Below are 21,038 nucleotides of genomic sequence, written 5' to 3'. Positions count from 1 at the left end.
GTAACTTTGTCCAAGGATCCTTGGAGAGAGAGAGAGAGAGAGAGAGATAGAGAATGTTCTGAGGGGCACCCTTTTGATGGTAATGGCTGGGTCTTCTTCAAGAACTGGTCGTTTGAAATATGCTCAATGTGAGTGTATACGATTTGTGGTTCATCAATCCCATTGAGCTCAGTGCACCGGTTTGACGATTTTGTACGAACCAGGTATAAGCTATCTAACTCTTGCATGCAAAATGGATCTAATATCCCCGTCACCTAGAAAAAATGAACTCCGACGAAATCCCCTTTTCTCTTTCCCACCATGAAACCCTAGCTCGTTCGGGGGGCCGTCCTCCCCGACCCCCTCCACCATTGCCAAACCATCACGGAGGGCTGGTAGGGCCTGGTTCTCCTAGTCCTTTTCCTGATGGAGCAGATCGTGGGATTGGTGCGGGCTCTTCCTCAAATCAGGAGCCCCAGTTGTCGCCTCCTATGGTGCAACAGAGTCATGACACCCATCCGGCCAGCCAGCCATGCACCCAGTCCTGGGCATCCGTTGTTTTAAGCAGAGGAGCATGCGCATAAGGCCGATCCCTTCAGATGTACGTACCCTCCTGGCATGCTTTGCAGCAGGATGTAGCTCGAAACAAATGGAGTTTAGCTATGTTTTTTATTGCCTCTGATCCTTCTGGCCGAATATGCAAGGACTGTGTTTCTCCATCACGGAGAAGGGCTTTTTCTTAATTCGGTTCACCGATGAATCAGATACGGGTGTGGTGATGAGGTGGGGCGCATGTTGAGTCTTTGGCCACACCCTTCTGGTGAGTAAGTCGTAAAGTCCAGTTGCAAATTGCATATGGTGTCTTCCACTACTGATCTCATCTTAGAAGACACCATTTCTAATAGTTTCAGCTAGGTTGTTCATGGACTAAGTTCAATTTTTTCGTGACCGAGTAATTAGGTCCAACTCACGATTGAGATATGGTTGTTACTGGTGTTGGCAGGGAAGATGCAGATTTTGGGAATTCCTGCCGCTATTCTACATATTTGGAAGGAAGGAAATAGGAGATCAGAGGAGATTTGGCAAGTCAAATCCCTTCTCATTTTCGGATCTCAACTTCATCCCTTCAAGGCTGTTGTGAAATCCAATCCCATCGTCCCCTATCCATGACTGTTCTCGTCACCCTTCCCATATCCCTCCCAATGCTGGCTTTCAAACAGAGCCTAAGAGAGTTGGTAAACGTAACTAGCATTTGGTGGGGTGCTACAAGGGAGTTGATTCAATGGGACAAGTATTCACCTCTCTACATCGGCTTGGACCCTTACTTAGACATGGGCTTTGGCTGAGGCTTGGATTAGGAGGCTCATGGGGACTTCATTCATGCAGTTGTGTCCCAACCTAAGTCAAGTAGGTCTTAGCCATAGTAAGCTAAATTTCTTTTTTTTGGGGGGGCTGGGCCAAGGGAAAACGCTGACAGCACTTTGGCAGGTCTCTGTTAGGTAAAACCCTTAAGGTCATGTGTCAAGCTGAAGGCCCAGGATCGAATCCCTCTGCCACATGGGGTGGCTGTTGTTCTGGTAGGGGTCCACCTAACCCCAGCTTGCCTTTCAGAAAAAAAAAAGACCCTTAAGGTCCCTCCTGCTTACTGGAGAGTACACTCAGCTTCAACCAGGGACACTTTCCATGGGTGTCCCATGTCAGATGACAGGTCACGGTTGTCCCTAACCAAGAAGGCAGAGCCCTTGCCCCTCTTAAATCTTAGGATGCCAGTTGTTCTGATCAAATCTGAACCTGTAGATTCAACATGGCGGATTTCATAAGAATCAACCCTTAGATCATATTTTTTTAACAAACAAAAAAAAGATTTTTTAAACCACAAAATTTTGTGTTTTGCCAACGGTTGTTTTTTTGAATCACCAAAAGATCATGAACACAAGTTGGTTTTTGGCGATTTAAATATTGATCTTCCCTAATGAATAATGTAGATCACATCCGTGGAGTCAGATTTGATCAAAACAACTTGCATTAATGAAATCGGGTATGAAGATAGAGATGACTCGAACCCATTTGGCGCTTGTAGGCTGAGCTAAGTGCCTGCTGGTGGTGAGCATTAGGTCCGCTTTATAGAGGTCTAAAAGTAAGACACGCTTGAATGCCTAGTCAGTCCATGATGGTATGAGTAGGACCTCAACTGAAATACGCCCAGAATAGTGGCTTAGCCTGTGCATGGATTTCATATTTTCTTTCAGCGGTTCACTCGAAGTCAGGCCTGATGGCTTAATGGATCCTGGCTCCAACTACTTGGCCCTCCTTAGAGCCAAGTGATCAAATTCTTCTTAAAAATTGTGAGTATTTGTACAACAAAAAAAGCATGAAACGCACAACTATGAGAAATTTCACCATCATTTCTCTGCATCTATAGCTGATGAAACTTGTTTATGTACGGTTGGTGAAATCACTAAAAAATGTGAAATTTTTTACGTATCGAAGCTTTTTTTTTCCTCACATGAAACTCTTCTAACTAGGAGACATGTTCCATAGTAGTTGAGGAACTAAGCAAGGAGACCTGTTATCTCCTTATTTATTGGAAAACTTCAGCTTGAGGAAGAACCAGGCCACACTATTCTTGGTGCTATCAGATCTTTTAGATGGAACAATGCCTTCTATGCATATGATGTCTTGTTTTTAATTAAAGGCAAAGCGAGTTAAGTTGGCTTTTTCCATGCCACCATTCACGATTTTTAAAGCAAGTCTGAGCTAAAAAGTAAGGAAAACCTATTTCTTTTTAAGGCATGTTGTAAAATGAGAAAGATCTCATGGGAAGAGAAACTTCTACATATGAGATGTTCTCATACGAAAACACTACAACAAAGCAGTAGATTAGCGACGACCACATTCCGTCGCTAATCCGTTGCTAACATGGTTAGCGACAACGCGGCGACAATATGCTTACGTCGCGAATATTTCGACGCTAACTGGCGACGGAATTATTCCGTCGCCAAGTCCGTCGCTAATTGCGACGGAATAACGAGCGCTATATTCCGTCGCCAATCCGCCGGTACTAAACGGCGACCAGGAGTGGCGACGGATTTAATTCCGTCGCTAGATTAATATGAATAGCGACGGAATCATCCGTCGCTAATCCATCGCAAAAACGAAAAAAAATAAAAAAAAAATTATTTAAAAATTAATTACCGAGAACTGTACAATTTATATTTCCTGTAAATAAAAAACAAACCATACAAAAAAATTCATATAACAAGTATTTATAATAATTAATCGTTCCACCTTAAAACTAAGAAATTTAATTATTTACAATTCAACAATTACAATTAGGAAAAATAAAAAAAATAGAACTTCTTCAACACAGTCCTCTAATCATCGCCAAGATTTTGTGCGTCTTCTTGTTCATTGTCTTTATCTGTCCCTTCAGCTCCACTACCCTGATTATCGCTAGCAGCCTACACAAGAAAAGAACAATCAGTATTGATAAACAAAATATAATGAAATAAATTACACACTATATGTGATTCTATCATGTGCTCATGTGTGATCTAAGGCAATAAAAAAACTCTATATGTGATTCTATCATGCTCATATGTGTGCTAAGGCAGTCAAAAAATTGAATATGTGATTATAGCATGTTCATATGTGTTCTAAGGCATATAAAAAAACTCTATATGTGATTCTACCATGCTCAGATGTGCTTTAAGGCAGGCAAAAAACTATATATGTGATTCGATCATGCTCGTATGTGTGCTAAGGCAGTAAAAAAATTGAATATGTGAATATAGCATGCTCATATGTGCTCTAAGGCAGGCAAAGCCAAAAATTTTATATGTGATTCTATCATAAATGATATATAACATGTTCATATGTGTTCTAAGGCAGTTAAAAAACTCTATATGTTATTATAGCATGCTCATATGTGTGCTAAGGTAGTCAAAAAACAAAATATGTGATTATAATATGCTCATATGTGTTCTTAGGCAGTAAAAAAACTGAATATGTGATTATAGCATGCTTATGTGTTCTAATGCAATCAAAAAAACTTTATATGTGATTCTATCATGCTCATATATGCTCTAAGACAGACAAAAAGTTAAATATATATATATATATATATATATATATATATATATATATATATATATATATATGTGATTCTATCATGCTCATATGTGTGCTAAGGCAGTCAAAAAATTGAATATGTGATTATAGCATGTTCATATGTGTTCTAAGGCATATAAAAAAACTCTATATGTGATTCTACCATGCTCAGATGTGCTTTAAGGCAGGCAAAAAACTATATATGTGATTCGATCATGCTCGTATGTGTGCTAAGGCAGTAAAAAAATTGAATATGTGAATATAGCATGCTCATATGTGCTCTAAGGCAGGCAAAACAACTTTATATGTGATTCTATCATGCTCATATGTGTGCTAAGGCAGTAAAAAAATTGAATATGTGATTATAGCATGTTCATATATGTTCTAAGGCATCTAGAAAAACTCTATATGTGATTCTACCATGCTCAGATGTGCTTTAAGACAGTCAAAAAAACTATATATGTGATTATACCTGAGAGGGACCTGGAATCGAAGATCCCCTATCCTGAACAGCGGCCTTGATCTCATTTCGGAGAAAGGGGGCGACGGTGTATTGAAAGTAGTTATTCAGTGATTCATTAATGATCTCGCGTACATCATCACCGGAAAGAATAGTCGGCTGCTTGGAGCTTATGTCGGCGCAAGAAGTCGGTGAGCCGTAACTGGAAGAACCAATAACTGGTGAAGTGTTCATATTACTCCCAAACCCGAACACGCGACCTTTTTTGGGTTCACCTGCTGCAGTCACCCATGCTGTAGGATCAAATGATGGATGCTGAGTAGCGTCTTCGCCATATCGCTCTACCATCTGTTGCTCATATGCCTCCTACAAAATAATGTTTAAAGTATTCATTAATAATTAATGATAACATTATGATGACTTGCATATATATTGCAATGATTATTAATAGAATTAATACATACCGTTGTCGTTCTCGCCTTCTCTGATACGAAGACTCCCGTGGTCTTCCGTTTATGTGTTTCTACAAACACATCCTTATATGGTACACTGCCTCCTTTTTCTGCTTCCTGCGAAGTTAAATGACAAAAGATTTAGTACACAAATTTGCAACAATACTTATAAAATTAATATTATATATTGATGAGTTACCATTTTCTTTAGGTGGCTCCCAAATGTCTTAGATCCACCTGTGTGTAGATGGGCTTCGAGCATCTTCGATCGATTTTGTGAAGCCTTCGCAGAGCGATTTTTAAATGCATCTCCCGCCCACATATCGCACATTTCATCCCAGTAATCTCTCCTGGTAGTAATAGGACCATGGCCCTTCCACAGTAATGGATCATCTACTACGCCAGATGCTTTTTTTGCTGCAGTCTTCATAGTGTGCAGCATGTCTGCAAGTCGATTGGCAGCCACCTTCTGCCACACCTTCCTTGCATCATTTTCTTCCACCGTAGTTGCAAAGCGATTCGAAGCCTACAAATATTTTCAGAAAATTAGTAGACATTGCTTAAATAAATTAATATATGAAACACATTAACTATGAGGAACAACTGTATACCATGAATGAGGACCACAATCTGTCTAACACCTCCTTTGGGTACTCTTTTCATTGAGCAACTGGTCCTGGTAGATGTTGAAGAAGTGAATTCCTAATCTCCCGTACTACTTCTTGTGGCTCAAACCTCGTGCTGCACATGAATTGTTACACAGTAAATATCAATATAAAATATTTAAAAGATATGCAATAATTGAAAACAAAATACTTACGGTCGATTATCGATATACACTATTCGAATGAGTCTTCTTGTGCCAGCCTGAGAAGACCCTGTTTCCTGTGTTGGCTGTTGACTTGTGCGATCAACTGGTGTAGGTGGGTCGTGTACAGGCGCAACATCATCTGTAAAAAAATACACACCAAGTTCTCAGAATGTGCATTTGAACTAATCAAGCATCTAATTAGTTATATGATATACCTATCACAGGAGCCCGTGAAGATGAAGGTTGAGCCTGGCTACTACTGGATGAGCGACCACTATAACCTCCACGAACCATATTCTAACAAATAACATATGTCATACAATACATTCAAATAATTCACATCAAGTATTACAATGCATTCAAGTCATTCACATCAAGCATTGCAATGCATTCAAATAATTCAAATCATTGACATCAAGTATTGCACTAATTCAAATCATTCGTTAATTGCATAAATTATAATACATTCAGATAATTGAAATCATTCACATCAAGTATTACAATGCATTCGAATCATTCGTATCAAGTATTACAATACATTGAAATAAAATTTTTAATCATTCACACCAAGTATTGCAATACAACTCACATCAAGTATTACAATGCATTTAAATAGAGGTTTGTAGTATAAGATTTTGCTCACTAGCTTGAGAATTCTTCCTCGTCACTAGTTTGACTTTCTTCTTCTTCTTTTATTCTTCTTCTTCATTGTTTGCCCATCCACTTGATACATCATTTGGATCACATTCCTCTATGAATGTTTCATCAACCAATGGAGATATGACATGCATATCATGCGCAACATCGTGACCATAAGCGAAGTCACAGACATCATCTGATTGATAGTAATCACTGTCTTCAGCTAACTCATCTTCCTGTAACTGATCATACTCGGGGTATAGTTTGGATTTCACCTTGCAAACTGCCCACCATTCATTTCTATCTGACTTTTTTATACTCGGATATGAAGTATAATAAACTTGTTGAGCTTGCGAGGCTAATATGAATGGTTCATATGTTCCAAACCTGGATTTATGATTCACCTCCACAATGCCTGAAGCTTTGTCGAGTCTTGTTGCAGTTGGATCAAACCAATGACACTTGAATACCGTAACCCTGTTATTCATGCCTAAGTAAGTCAACTCCATTATTTCCTCTATAACACCGTAGTAATCATGTTCATTTTCACCGTAGCTGCTACCCTTGACACACACGCCACTATTTATCGTTGATTTGTTTATACCGTAGTCTTTTGTATGGAATCGATAACCATTTACGATATACCCGTTGTAGCATTGCACAACTTTGGTCGGACCATTTTCTAAATCACATATTCCTTGATCTTTAACATCACCATGGCAAACCTACGCACAGACATAAACAATTATTGTGATCACGATCAATTAAGTAACTTAGTGTTGTTTATAAGTACAAAATTTATGTTAGCTTCTTTACCAACTGTTTCAACCACTCCACAAACTTAGTTTCACGTTCTTTTTGTACTTCTGCATTAGTGAGATGTGAAACTTTGTTTTGCAACTCCAGATCAAATCGTCTGCAAACCACAAATACTTATATTACCGAGCCATGTATCCACATATAGAACATAAAAGGATTTATAATTGAGTTGCATATACATATACTTACTCGATGTATGGGTCGATCGCTGAACAATTAAAAAGAATATAGATGTGTGCTGCATCTTGCTCTCGATCTGTCAATAGCCTTGATCGGCAACTACCAAATGCATGCCCAAGTCGTTGAAATATCGACAGCTTGTCAGCTACAGTTACTTGTTCTCCATCATCGTTACGGGGCGGGCATGTGTAACGTGTTGAAATATGAGGTTCGAAGTACATAGATGAGAAATTTGAAATCTCTTCTAAAGTGTACGCCTCACAAATAGAGCCTTCTACTCTTGCTTTATTACGAACCTTTTTTTTTAGGTCGAACATGCATCTGACAAGAATATACATTTCAAATTTTAAATATCTGTCATTAAAGAGACAAATATAAAAAAACATATACCTTTCAAATGGGTACATCCATCGATATTGCATAGGGCCACCAACCCTTAGTTCATATAGCAAATGTATGATCAAATGTTCCATAACATCGAAAAATGCTGGCGTAAATATCTTTTCTAACAGACAAATAGTGGTGATGACAGAGTCCTCGAGATTCTTTACATCTGATACAATGACCTCCGATGCGCACAATGTTCTGAAAAATCCGCTCAACTCAGACAATACCCCCCATATAGGTTTGTCTAACATATCATGGAATGCTAGGGGTATCAATCGTTGCATAAAGATATGACAATCATGGCTCTTCAACCCATATAACTGTCCATCGTCAATCTTCACAGCCCGAGCAATGTTAGAGACATATCCATCTGGAAATCTTAGTTGTCTCAACCATTGACATACATGTTTTATTTGATCAGGTCCGAGCACGTACTTCGCCTTTGGTTTCAGTACTTTGCCATTATACTCTTTGAGTTCCAATTCTGGTCTTTTACATATTAATTTTAAATCCATACGGGCCTTCAGATTATCCTTCGTTTTTCCTTTAATATTCATTACTGTATTGAACACATTATCAAACACATTTTTCTCTACATGCATCACATCCAAATTATGTCGTATCAATAGGGTCGGCCAATACGGTAGTTCCCAAAAAATAAATTTTTTCGTCCAATTGTGTTCCTTCCCAAATCCACGGAAGGGTGTAGGACTGCGGGCATCTGTTAATACATCTGGAAAGTATCACAATCTTCTTAAAATCTCTATGCCAGACAATCTTGAGGATGGACCTTCCATTTCAGTTGTGCCTGCTGTAAATGCATTCTTTTGACGTCGGAACGGATAATCGCTGGGTAGAAATCGACGATGGCAATCAAACCAGCAAGGCTTCCTTCCATGCCTCAATCTAAAAGCTTTGGAATCCTCCATGCAGTACGGACAAGCCAACCTCCCATGTGTGCTCCAACCAGATAACATACCATATGCAGGGAAGTCACTGATTGTCCATAGAACAACGACCTTCATGTTGAAATTTTGTTTTTTGTGGGCATCATACGTGGTAACACCGTCATCCCACAGTACTTTTAATTCATCAATCAATGACCTTAGATATACATCAAGATTTTGGCCAGGTGAGGTCGGACCAGGGATCAACAGAGACAAGAAAAGATTTGGACGTTTCATACACAAGCTTGGTGGAAGGTTGTATGGAGTTACAAATACTGGCCAGCATGAGTATGGAGTTGATCTACCCCCAAATGGATTAAATCCATCTGTATATAGACCGAGTCTAACATTTCGCACTTCCATTGCGAAGTTCTGATGAGTACGATCAAAGTGCTTCCAAGCTTCAGCGTTAACAGGATGCGTGATCTTGTTTTCATCGTGTCGAACTTTATTTGCATGCCATCTCATGTGTTTAGCTGTCTTTGAAGACATATACAATCGCTGCAATCTAGGAGTGATAGGAAAGTAGCGGAGCGACTTGTATGAAACTTCCTTTGATCTCGTGCTACCATTGCCTCTTGTCTTTGGCTTGAACCGAGGATGCCCACATGACGGGCATGATATGTCGTTTTCCTGCTCCTTGAAATACAACATGCAGTGATTTGGACAAGCATCAATCTTTTTGTAACCCATACCTAGAGCGTTGACCATAACTTTCGCACGATAGAAATTTTGTGGCAATTTCTCATCTTTAGGCAACATACTCTTCACAATCATGCACAAACGGTCAAAACATGATTGACTCAAATTATACTCGGACTTCAAATTCATTAGTTGAAGAACTGCAGACAAGATAGTGTGACTCTCACAACCGTTCCAAAGTGGCTCATCAGCATCTTTAAGTAAATCATAAAATCTACTAGCTGCATCATTTGGTGATTCTTCATCTACGGCAGTTCTTACATCACTAGAACTCATAGCAGAACCCAGTTCTGTTCCTGCAGCATCAAATATCAAATTCGTATATGGATTATCGTGCACCACATTCACCCGTGCATCAAAATTGTTTCTAAATTCTTCTCCATGAAACGTCCAGTTCTGATAATCACTCACAAAACCCTTCCTGTATAGGTGATGTCTAACGCCATGAGGTTCTACAAATCGATTATTCTTACAAATCTTGCAGGGACACCTAATCCGACCTGTGGGATCTACCGTACTGACACTCGCCGTTGCAAATTCAATAAAACTATCGACACCATCCATATATTCATGCGATAACTCATTGTCCACTATCCTACGGTACATCCATTCACGGTTTGCAGTCATTCTGTCGTATGATGTTACGAATAGTATCCTAACGAATTAAGAAAAAAACAATCAGAATGCTACGATGAAGAAAATATCAAATTTATCATGCAATATACTATGTCAAACAATAACAAGAATTTTGATGCATGCATTGATAACTTAATATTTTCATGTGCAAACTATTAATGACATGATACAATCATTTGAAGCATGCTTTTATTATAAAATTTCACATGGAAGTCAAAATCAAATTGAAAGTAACTACATGCAAGCATGGATACAATTACATCAAACATTGCAATACATCATAATCATTCATATCAAATAAATGGCAAACATGTACCTGCAGCAAACACACTTCAATATCTCACTAACTACTACCATGCTTAGCATGGACTCCATACTCCAAAAATAAGAACACTTCCATATTTCTACATTAAAATCATGCTCAGCATGATCTTCGAACTCCAACAAAGCAGTCCTAGATATCAACAACTAAGTGAGTGTGTGAACAATAAAGTGCTGCATTCAATAAATTAAATAACATGTGATACGTTTGCATCACTTACTCACCACGGGTATTTACCCGATTTGCATTGTTTTTGTCATTTACTTACCACAGGTGGCCGAGCACGAGTTGGTTCCGTTGAAAAATCTGCACAAAAACAAAACAAATTAAGTAACAAACTAACTAATCATAAAACAAGATGAAACACTAACTAAAAAAATTAAAACAAATTAAAACAACTCTAACTAATTGAAAGAAGAGAAAAGAAAAATAGTATATATGTTAAGCCAAATCTAACTAGAAGATGCTAATTTAACAAACCAGCTATAACATGTTGAACCAGTCGACTAACATAAAGTCATAGACAATTTCTAATCTGAACTACTTAGCAAAGGAATAGTAAATCAATCAATTAGTTTACTAGAAAAGATGTGAACTCCGTTTAACCACCACTATCATAAAGAATTCAAATAGCCCTAATCTAACTAACTGATTGTGAGAACATTAAATACCAATCTATCTAAGAAAAATATAATTATAAAAGACTAATAGATTGAAATACTCTAACTAACCAGATTTCAAGAAAACAAATTGAAGTAAAACTAACTACCAGTAGACATTAACAAACTAACAAATTGATAAAAATTTATGAACTACTCTAACTAGAACAAACTAACAAATTGATAAAAATTTATGAAATACTCTAACTAACCACAGTTGATTAAATCTCAACCTAGCCAGTTGATTTCGATTTGAATTTTTTTTTTATAATTAAATTTTTTTTTGAATTTTAAATCTCAACCTAGCCAGTTAAACCACCTGCCTTTCCGGCAGGGAAGGGGGTTAAACCCCCTGCCGGAAAGGCAGTTCCGGCAAGGGGGGTTGACCCCCTGCCGTGCCTTTACGGCAGGGGGGGTCGACCCCCTGCGTTTTCGGCAGGGGGTCGACCCCCCATGCCTTTCCGGCAGGGGGTCAACCACCCCTGCCGGAAACGCAGGGGGTCGACCCCCCTGCCGGAAAGCACGGGGAGCGGCGGCTGGCGAGGTTGCCGGTGGCCGGCGTAGTCGACAGCAGAGAGGGGGAGACCTGGAGCGAAGCTCGGGGGCCACTGGGTCGCCGGAACTCAGAGCGGAGGCGAAGAGGTGGCTGCAGGGAGGATCGTCGGTCGTCGGCGGCTGAGGACGCCGGTTGCGAGTCGCCGGCGAAGGGGAGACAACACCTCCCGGCAGCAGCCACAGGGAGGAACAGCAGGGAGGAGGAAGAGGTCGGCGGCGGGTCGCCGGTGCTCGGGGTCCCTGGCGCAGCCGCTAGCCAAGCAGGGAGGTCGGCAACGAGGATCGTCGGCGAGGCGGCGGCGGCCGGACGGTGGCGAGAGCCGACGAGCGGCGGGAGGGAGAGGGCGGCGGGCGGGAGCAATACAGCGAAACAGGAAAAAGAGAAAGAGGGATGAGATTAGGGATTTACGCGATATTTAGCGACGGCTTAGCGACGGAAACATTCCGTCGCTAAGCCGTCGCTAAATCAAAATACAAAAACCGCGACGAAATATATTCTGTCGCTACTCCGTCGCTAATTAGCGACGGATTAGCGACGACAGAGTTCCCTCTCTAAATCCATCGCTAAAATGGTGTTCTTGTAATAAAAAGTAGCGACAAAAAATTTAGTCGCTAATCCGTCGCTAAGTAGCGACAGATTAGCGATAAAATTTGTTTCCTCGCTAATCCGTCGCGAATTAGCGACAGATTCTATCTCTAGCTAATCTGTCGCTAATTAGCGACGGAAAAAATTCGTCGCTAATTTCCATCGCTAATTAACAATTTTCTTGTAGTGAAACTTCTCTTTTTGAAAGATTTTCGTTTGCTTATATGAAATTGGTTTTAATAAAAAACAGAAGAGGGAAATAGAGAAGTCTTTCAAGCATAGGACATGAGCGGTGTGAGTCGTAGTGTTAATTGCAGTAGCAGTGGTGGTGGTGCTGTCACAGCCGTAGGGCCGGGGGAGAAGAGGATGTCCGATGATGGTCTTGTTGTTGGTGTGTGTGTATGTGTGTGTGTGTGAGAGAGAGAGAGAGAGAGAGAGAGAGAGAGAGAGAGAGAGAGAGAGAGATTTCCATCATTATAGGTGTGTCAGATTCCCGGCTCCTAGGAACCCGGGTGAGAGATGCGATGAGCCAAGTGCATGCAGTTGGGGCAGGTGGGAAAGTTCCTATCTTCCTTCCGTGTCTATAACCGGCTACGTCAATCGAACTACTCCATTCCTTTGAACCGACTACTGACTGAGCAAGGGATGAGATCGTTCTTGACTCGCTTTCTTCCGTTCGATAGCCACCTCTAGTGGAGGAGATTTTCAAATGAAAAACTTATGATTTTTGAAAAAAAAAAGCTCATTTTGTAAAGACTAGACATTTACATAGTTTGTTTGATGCAACTTACTTGGAAAATTACTAAGCTGGCAATCCTAATATAATCCTTTCTCATCATGATAAAACAAACATCAAATCATCAAGGTAAAAAAGTGCCAAGCACAGGTAGGCCCCAGTTTTTTCCACCACTTATCAATTTTTTTATGTAAATTTTTTCATACCTCTCCTATCTTGGGTTCAGATGATATTGAAAATCACCATTATCTATCACATCCCGGCACGAGGTCATCTCCATACCACCGTGATGTGTGGTGATTATTGAAAAAATCTCCATGGATGGTGATTTTCCATCACTTGATTCCAACCAACCCTACCCTTAAAGAAAGTTTTCACATGGGAAGGCTGAGCGAAGAGGAATTTTTAGAAATTTGTGCTCATTACCATAAAATGACTTACCTTTACACAAGAATGAAACAATTGATTTAGAAAAATGTCTTTCTCACCCACGCTGTCTACATTTTTCTTACTTCTTAACGTGCTTTAATATTTCTCAAGCTTGCCTTATAAAGGTAGAAAAGATTACTCTAGAAAATTGATACATTTTCTATTAAACATTTGGGGGTTGTACTTTTCATGGCAGCTTTAGATCTCACTATTGTCAACCTGTGATTACCAATTTTCAAGCTAAATTATAGAGTTGAACTGGTCAATTCCTTTCAATGGCAAGCCGGTTATGCTTATTAACTATGTTCTAGCTTTTATCCCTATCTATTGAATGTGTTGGATAAAGCAACCGTTCCTCCTCCAATTGTGGGACGTTGCCTACATTAGCGGGACGTTGGAGGCATCTCAGCAGCTAGGTCAGCTCCAGTAGATAAGCCTCACAGACGTTTCCTATATTAGCGGGATGTCGGAGGCTCAACTATCAGGACTTGCAGCTGATCAATTGCATTTGGATAAGAGTTCATTTTTGGATTCTTTAGAGATGAGATAGGGATATCCCAATCTCTGTCGCCTGGCACTCTCGTCTTATGTATGCCCGCTTGCCTTCCGTGGGTAGGCTTTCATGGACTTTGACTCCTAACCATGGCCTCAGAAATCCATCCCCAGCCAACCACACCCAAGTTGGTTGTCCAAGTGCAACTCAATCCTGCTCTCAAGATCACTCTGTACTTAAGCATAAAGGGCAAGCTGGGACACATCAACGGTCACAAGCCCTGCCCTACAGCATGTGACCCATGGTTCGACGAATGGGAATTGTCTCGTGATGTCTTGGCTGCTCAACTCAATGGAGCCTCGCATTGTCGAAGGACTTTTTTTTTAAAACACTGACGGAGATATCTGGTCCTCTGCCAAGGAACTGTACGGGGGAGCAGAACAACCTTGCCCACCAATATCAACTGTCTCAAGAGATCAACGAGTTCAAGAAGATGAACCATCCCTTCAGCAAATACGTGGGAACTCTTAGAGCCATATGGGATGAAATGGACTCCTAGGCAACCACCTCCTATGACCCTGTAACTATTCTCAAGTGGCGGGAGCAAACCAAAATTTTCTAAATGTTCGTCGGGCTTAGACCCGATTACAGGGCCACCCGCAACCACATTTTGATGTCTCAAGAGACCCCTTCTTTTAACTCTGTCTGCTCACTCAACCTGAAGGAGGAAACTTGATTAATGGTTATAAACAATCCTGAGACAAGACCTACCAGATAAGTCAGATTTCATTGCCGACAAGAGCAGAGACAGTCGTCTAGAAGGACCTCTCCTCGACCGTCCAAAATACAAAGGGAAGAGACTAACATGCTCGTACTGCAAAAAGGACAGACATATCAAAGACCAATGCTGGAAGCTCATCAGGAAACCAGGAGCATTTAGGAATGACAAAGACAAGCCCAAGCCCGCAGCCAACACTGCTAACGACAACTTGGAGGGGACACCTCTAGCGATGGAAAAGCTCGCTTAAATTCTGCAAAGTGTTCTCAAACTCAGCTTCGCAGGCATTGCTGCAAATAGGGGTCTCATTGAATCGTCCCTGGGTAAGTCAAGTAAATCCCTCTCATTTCTATCTGTCGTTCCTAATAATGCTTAGATGATAGACTCTGAAGCCACTGATCATATGATGAGTGTGGTGAACAATATGGCACACATGGAAATTAGCTTCTACAGGAGCCCAGTTATCATTAACAATGGATCTCACATTTCTCTCGATGGATTTGGAAAAATGAAAATTTTCATTTATGGACAAGAGGAAAACACCCTCTGTATGCCTAAACTCACATCCAACCTCATGTCCGTCGGTAAAATCACCAAAGTCTTATAACTGCAACATTGTCTTTTCTTCCCATAACGTGACCTTCCAGGACTGCATGACAGGGATGTCGATTGGTGAAGGCAAAGAGGTTCGCAGGCTTTACATACTTGAACATTTGGATGTGTTGTGTACACTTTTGTTCTACCACAAAAGAGAGACAAACTTAGCTCCAGGGCCATAAAATGTGTGTTCCTGGGATACTCTGCCAACAAAAAGGGATATATGTGCTTTGATGTCAAAAACAAAAAACTAATTATCTCTCGGGATGTCCGATTTGATGAGGAAATGCCTCTCTTCCTGTTTTCCGAGATTACTAGTGGCAACGGTCAGGGAGAGAGCCCGTGTCACTTTCCTCTACCTAATCTTAACAATTTGGAAGTCTCTAACGAATCTTAACAATTTCTAAGAGACTTTGTCTACTCAACCCCCTGTTCCAGCCAACTACAAAGGGGGTAATAGATCTCGAAAAACCAAAGCAGAGGTCCTCGAAACTCCTCAAATTCCTCCTCGATGATCCGAGAGAACACTCAACCTCCTTAACATCTCGATGATTTTGTGACTTACAAAGCGTGCATAGACCCTATAGAAGAGTGGATCTCATATGATCAACTTCCCAGTCAATATGTGTCCTTTCTCAGTTGTTTATCTGCCTATCAAGAACCAAAAAACTTCAAGGAGGTCAATGAATTTGTTTCTTGAAAAAAAGCCATGGATGAGGAGATAAGTGCTCTTGACAGAAACCACACTTGGGATATTATCTCCTTTCAAATGGGAAAAAGGTTGTCTAGTGCAGATGAACCTTCAAAATAAAGTTCAACAGCTATGGGTCTATAGAACGACACAAAGCTAGACTTGTGGCCAAAGGGTACACCCAAACCCAGGGCATCGACTACTTTGAAACGTTCGCACTACTGGCTAAGATGAGTTTCATCAGAATTCTTCTTTCTATCACTAGCAATTATAATTGGGATCTCTACCAACTCGATATCAAAAATGCATTCCTATAAGGAGACCTCAAAGAAGAGGTTTATATTCACCTACCTCCCTCCCAGACACCCTCAAGAGAGAAACCCCAATCTGGCGTGTAGGCTCAGAAAAGCAATCTATGAATTAAAACAATCTCCTTGGACTTGGTACTCAAAGCTTCAGTCAATCCTCCTAAGAAAGGGACATAAATGTTCCTCGGCAAACAACACTATGTTCTATAAAATCTTTGGGAATAGGAAAGTTTTTCTATTAGTTTATGTTGATGATATCGTTATAATTGAGAATGTTAAAACAATAATTCAAAATCATAAAGACTACCTCAATTAGGTCTTCGACTTAAAAGACCTAGGAAAGCTCAGATACTTTCTCGGGATAAAGGTTGATCACTCCAAAAAGGGTATATTTCTGTCCCAAAAGAAATACTCTCTAGATCTCCTCAGAGACTAAAAAATTGGGGGCCAAACCCACCGATACCCCCATCAAACAAAACAGCAAGTTCAATGACAAAAGAAAAGTCATCAAGGACATTGATACCAAAGGTTAGTACTAAATCTCATTTATCTCACGGTCACCCAACCCGACATCATATATGTCATGAGTCTAGTCAGTCAATTTATGCACGCCCCAATACATTAGCATATGCTAGCAGTGGATCGTATCCTAAGATACATAAAGAAAACTCCCGTAAGGGGCATCTGATTAAAAAGGAATATACATCATAATATAGTGGGATACTTCGACACTGACTGGACAAGAAGCAAAATCGACAGAAAATCCACCATGGGATATTGCATTTTTGTTGGGAAAAAATTTAATCTCTTGAAAAAGCAAGAAGAAGGGCATTATTCCTCAATTCAGTGTCAAAGCCGAGTATAAAGTCATGGCATCCACAACCTGCAAACTCACATAGGTCAGATTCAAGGTTAACACTCCTATTAAGATGCACTGTGACAATCAAGCCACCATTCGCATTGCTGCCAACCCCATTTTTCATGAAAGGACAAAACACATCAAGCTTGAATGCCACTTTATCTGAGAAAAAGTGCAATCAAAAGAAATCTTCATGCCATATACCTAAAGTTCAGAACAACTTGTTGATATCTTCATGAAGCCCATCACCAAAGTCCAAATTTTTAGTGTTCTCGACAAGCTAGGCTTGATGACTATATTAGCTCCAACTTGAGGGGAGTGTTGGATAAGGCAACCGTTCCTCCTCCATTTGTGGGATGTTGCCTACATTAGCGGGACATTGGAGGCTACTCAGCCGATAAGTCAGCTCCAGCACATAAGTCATAAGCCTCATAGATGTTTCCTATATTAGCTAGAGGCTGGTGGCTCAATGATCAGGACTTGTAGCTGCTCAACTGTATTTAGATAAGAGTTCAATTTTTTATTCTTTGGAGATGCGATAGGGATATCCCAATCCCTATCACCTGGCACTCTTATGTATGCCTTGTAACCCATGTCCCTTGGTATGTTCTAGTAATGGAGTTTGACTGCTTGCCTTCCCTGGATGTAGGCCTTCATGGACAAACCACGTAAATCTCTCTCTGGCCTCAATTTACCTCTTCATAATGCTTTATTTCACATTCCTATCTTGAAAACTATTATGAGGATTTTTCTAGGTGGTGAGAAACTGCATCTGCTAAATTGGGAAGATGCATGTGAAACCTACTCAGAGGAAAGTTTAGGCATTCACAAACTTCATGAGACCAATGTTGCAGTTTTGACAAAGATGGGATGGCTATCAGCCTCTAAAACAATTAATCCTTGGATGTATCTGGTTCTGATTAAGTATATGGTTCTTGAGTTGATTTGGTTTCCTTGAAATAATCTCGGAAGATCTGCTAGTTGAAAATTGTATAGGTGAACACATAAGTCTAGTTTGGTCCAAAATGCACACTAGAACTTTGTACAAAGAGCAGAGGTTTCAATTAGTGCAATGGGTGGTGGATAATTACCCCAGGCTTATCTTTGATAACCCTAATGTTGATAGTCAAGTGTTGTCGGCGTTAGAAGATAGCATACATGATCAATAATATCCATAATCAACCTTTATTGGAGCTAGTAGAAGATAAATTTACTTAGTTTGGATCAATATTCTTTTTAACAGGGCTGAAAAGCGAGCTGAACGAACCAAATAGAGGGGTTCAAGCTTATGTGATCCCAGTCGAGCTTGAGCTGGCTCATTTGTGAATAAAATACTTTTTTTTTTCAAATGTAAAATCATAGAGTTTAGACTCTAAACTTATTTATTGAAGCTCGAACCAACTCATTTATAGAATAATTGCATTCTTTTAAAGTTATAAGCATAGAAGGTTTTAAACTCTAAGCTTATTACTTGCAAGCCAAACACTTCAACACCTACACTCCATTGCATAAAATAAAAGTAAAATATTTTTATTACTGGTCAGTGAGACTATACAAATGGAGCCTAACCAAACACTTGTTGATCATGTTCAATTTTGCCAAACCTATTTCAAGCCGAGCCACAAGGTGCTCATCTCGTTTATCAGCCCAATGTTTTGGCAAAGAAAGCATCATATGTAATAAAAGAAAAGGTAATCGGGATGAATCTTAAGACTTGATTTGCCCAAGTTTCTTATTCCTCAGGTAGCTATCATGTGAACTTGCATTGGCTAGAGACTATTTACCTAGGAAAAATTACAACTTTTGGGATCTAATGTAGACAATCAATGTCCTTCGTTTTAAGAGTCAGAGGAAACCGCTGACCATCTATTCTTCCCAAGGTTGCCAGATAGAGAAATGAAAATGGGAAATGTCTTGTGAAACAAATGAAAAATGTTTAACAAGAAAAAAAACTTACTGGTTACCATTCCTACCCGAGTGGGAGAAAGCAATGTTGTCAGTATCTATATCGGACAGGAAGGTTGAGAATGTATTGCTTTAGGTGATTAAAAGATTTTTGACATTCTTGGTTTCACTCAAACATGGTACCTTTCCTAAAGAGATTGTTGAAGGGTTCACAACGGGTTGCTAGGTTCGAGATGAATCTCCTAATGGCTTGAATCTTATCCTGAAAACTCCTAAGTTGTTTGAGGTTTTGCAGAAGACACATGTCAATGATGACTTTAACCTTGGTCGGGTCGATTTCTATGCCCCTCTTAGTGACTATGAATCATAAAAGCTTACCTGACTCAACTCCAAAGACACACTTTTGGGGGTTCATCCTAGGTTTTTACTTTTGAAGGCACTTGAAGAATTTGGTTAATGACTCAAAATGACCTTCCTAGGCTTTAGTTTTCACCAAAATGTCATCAATATATACCTCCAGGCAATCATGGATTTGATCATAGAAAACAACTATGAGCCTTTGGTATGTTGTCCATGCATTTTTTAATCTAAAAGGCATGATCGTGTAACAAAACATGCCCCATGGAGTGGTAAATATTGTCTTAGGCTAATCCACTATAGCAAGCTTAATTAGGATATATCCAGAAAACCCATCCATGAAAGACAATATTTCATAGCCTACGGTGCTATCAACTATGAGGTTGATGTTAGGCAGTGGGAAGTCATCCTTGGGAGTGACTCTGTTCAGGTCTCTAATGTCTATACACGCTCTAACATTTTCATTGGCCTTCATAATAGCCACTATGTTTACTAATCAGGGTAGTCAATTGGTCGAATAAAGCCAACCTTGAGCATATCTTCTAGGCTCTGCATGATCTGCCATTTCACCTTTTGATAATTTTTCCTCAATTTCTACTTGTTCGACTTTGTATTCTGGTGCAATATGAAGCAATGTTCTACTAGATCAAAATCCAACCCAGGCATATTTTCAAATGTCCAAGCAAAAACATCAGTATATTGACTTAGGATTTGTATAATTTTCTTTCTATCTTCTTCAGTCAAGCAACTTCCAATCTAGATCATCTTGGGGTTCTCACGAGCCCCTAAATTTACCTCAAGGTTATCATTTTTGGCCAATAGAGAAGGGTTTTCCTACCTTTCAAAAAGAGACTTAAATTCAAGTAACTCTATGATACCCGCATCCTCGATTTCACACTTAGGTTCAGGCTCTGTTGACTCGCCCCAATGTGATTTTGATAAAAAGACATCATTGAATAGGTTAGAGAAAATAAAAATAGGAGATTTGATAAAAGCTTTCTTAGTCTTGTCAATAGGAATAATATACATCTGTAACAAAGAGAATAACTTGAACCCAAATAAAGAGAAATCTTTTGGATTTTCTTAGTTTTTTTTTTTATTTTTTTAGATTTTTTAGAATATTTTTATCTTTTTAGATTTTGTTTTTTTTAGGAATTTTATTATCTTTTATTTTTTGAGTTTTTTTAAAAGACTATTGATATAATCTAGGTTTTGAAGGCTAACCTGGGGCCATGGAATGATGACCCATGTCAGACATCTTTTCTCGTCCATATTGTTGCAGTTATGCCTTGAATTGTTATTGTCTTGCTCTGAGTGTGCTGCAGAATGAGAGATATGAGGGTTCATATTACCACTCAACTTCTTATATTCAAGGTTGAGTTCATGCATAGAGGATGTCAATCATATGTCATCTAATGTAACTAGACCCTTTACTGAGTTGATGATGGTAGCCCTCTTTTTAAAGTGATCAATTAAGACCCATGTAAGCTCTTCTTGGTCTTCCTTTCCTCTAGGCCTTTCATAATCAAGACCATGAGTTCTCACCTTGGGTGCTATTGTGAGAGGTACTCTTAACCCTTTTTAGTTTTTCCTCAATTTCTTAAAAGACTCATACCCCATGTATTGGTCCATTCTCCATTC

The sequence above is a fragment of the Nuphar pumila genome, chromosome 1 (genome assembly GCF_984573655.1).
Source record: "Nuphar pumila chromosome 1, dmNupPumi1.hap1.1, whole genome shotgun sequence".
Lineage (NCBI taxonomy): Eukaryota > Viridiplantae > Streptophyta > Magnoliopsida > Nymphaeales > Nymphaeaceae > Nuphar > Nuphar pumila.
Note: the sequence above shows the minus strand (reverse complement) of the source record.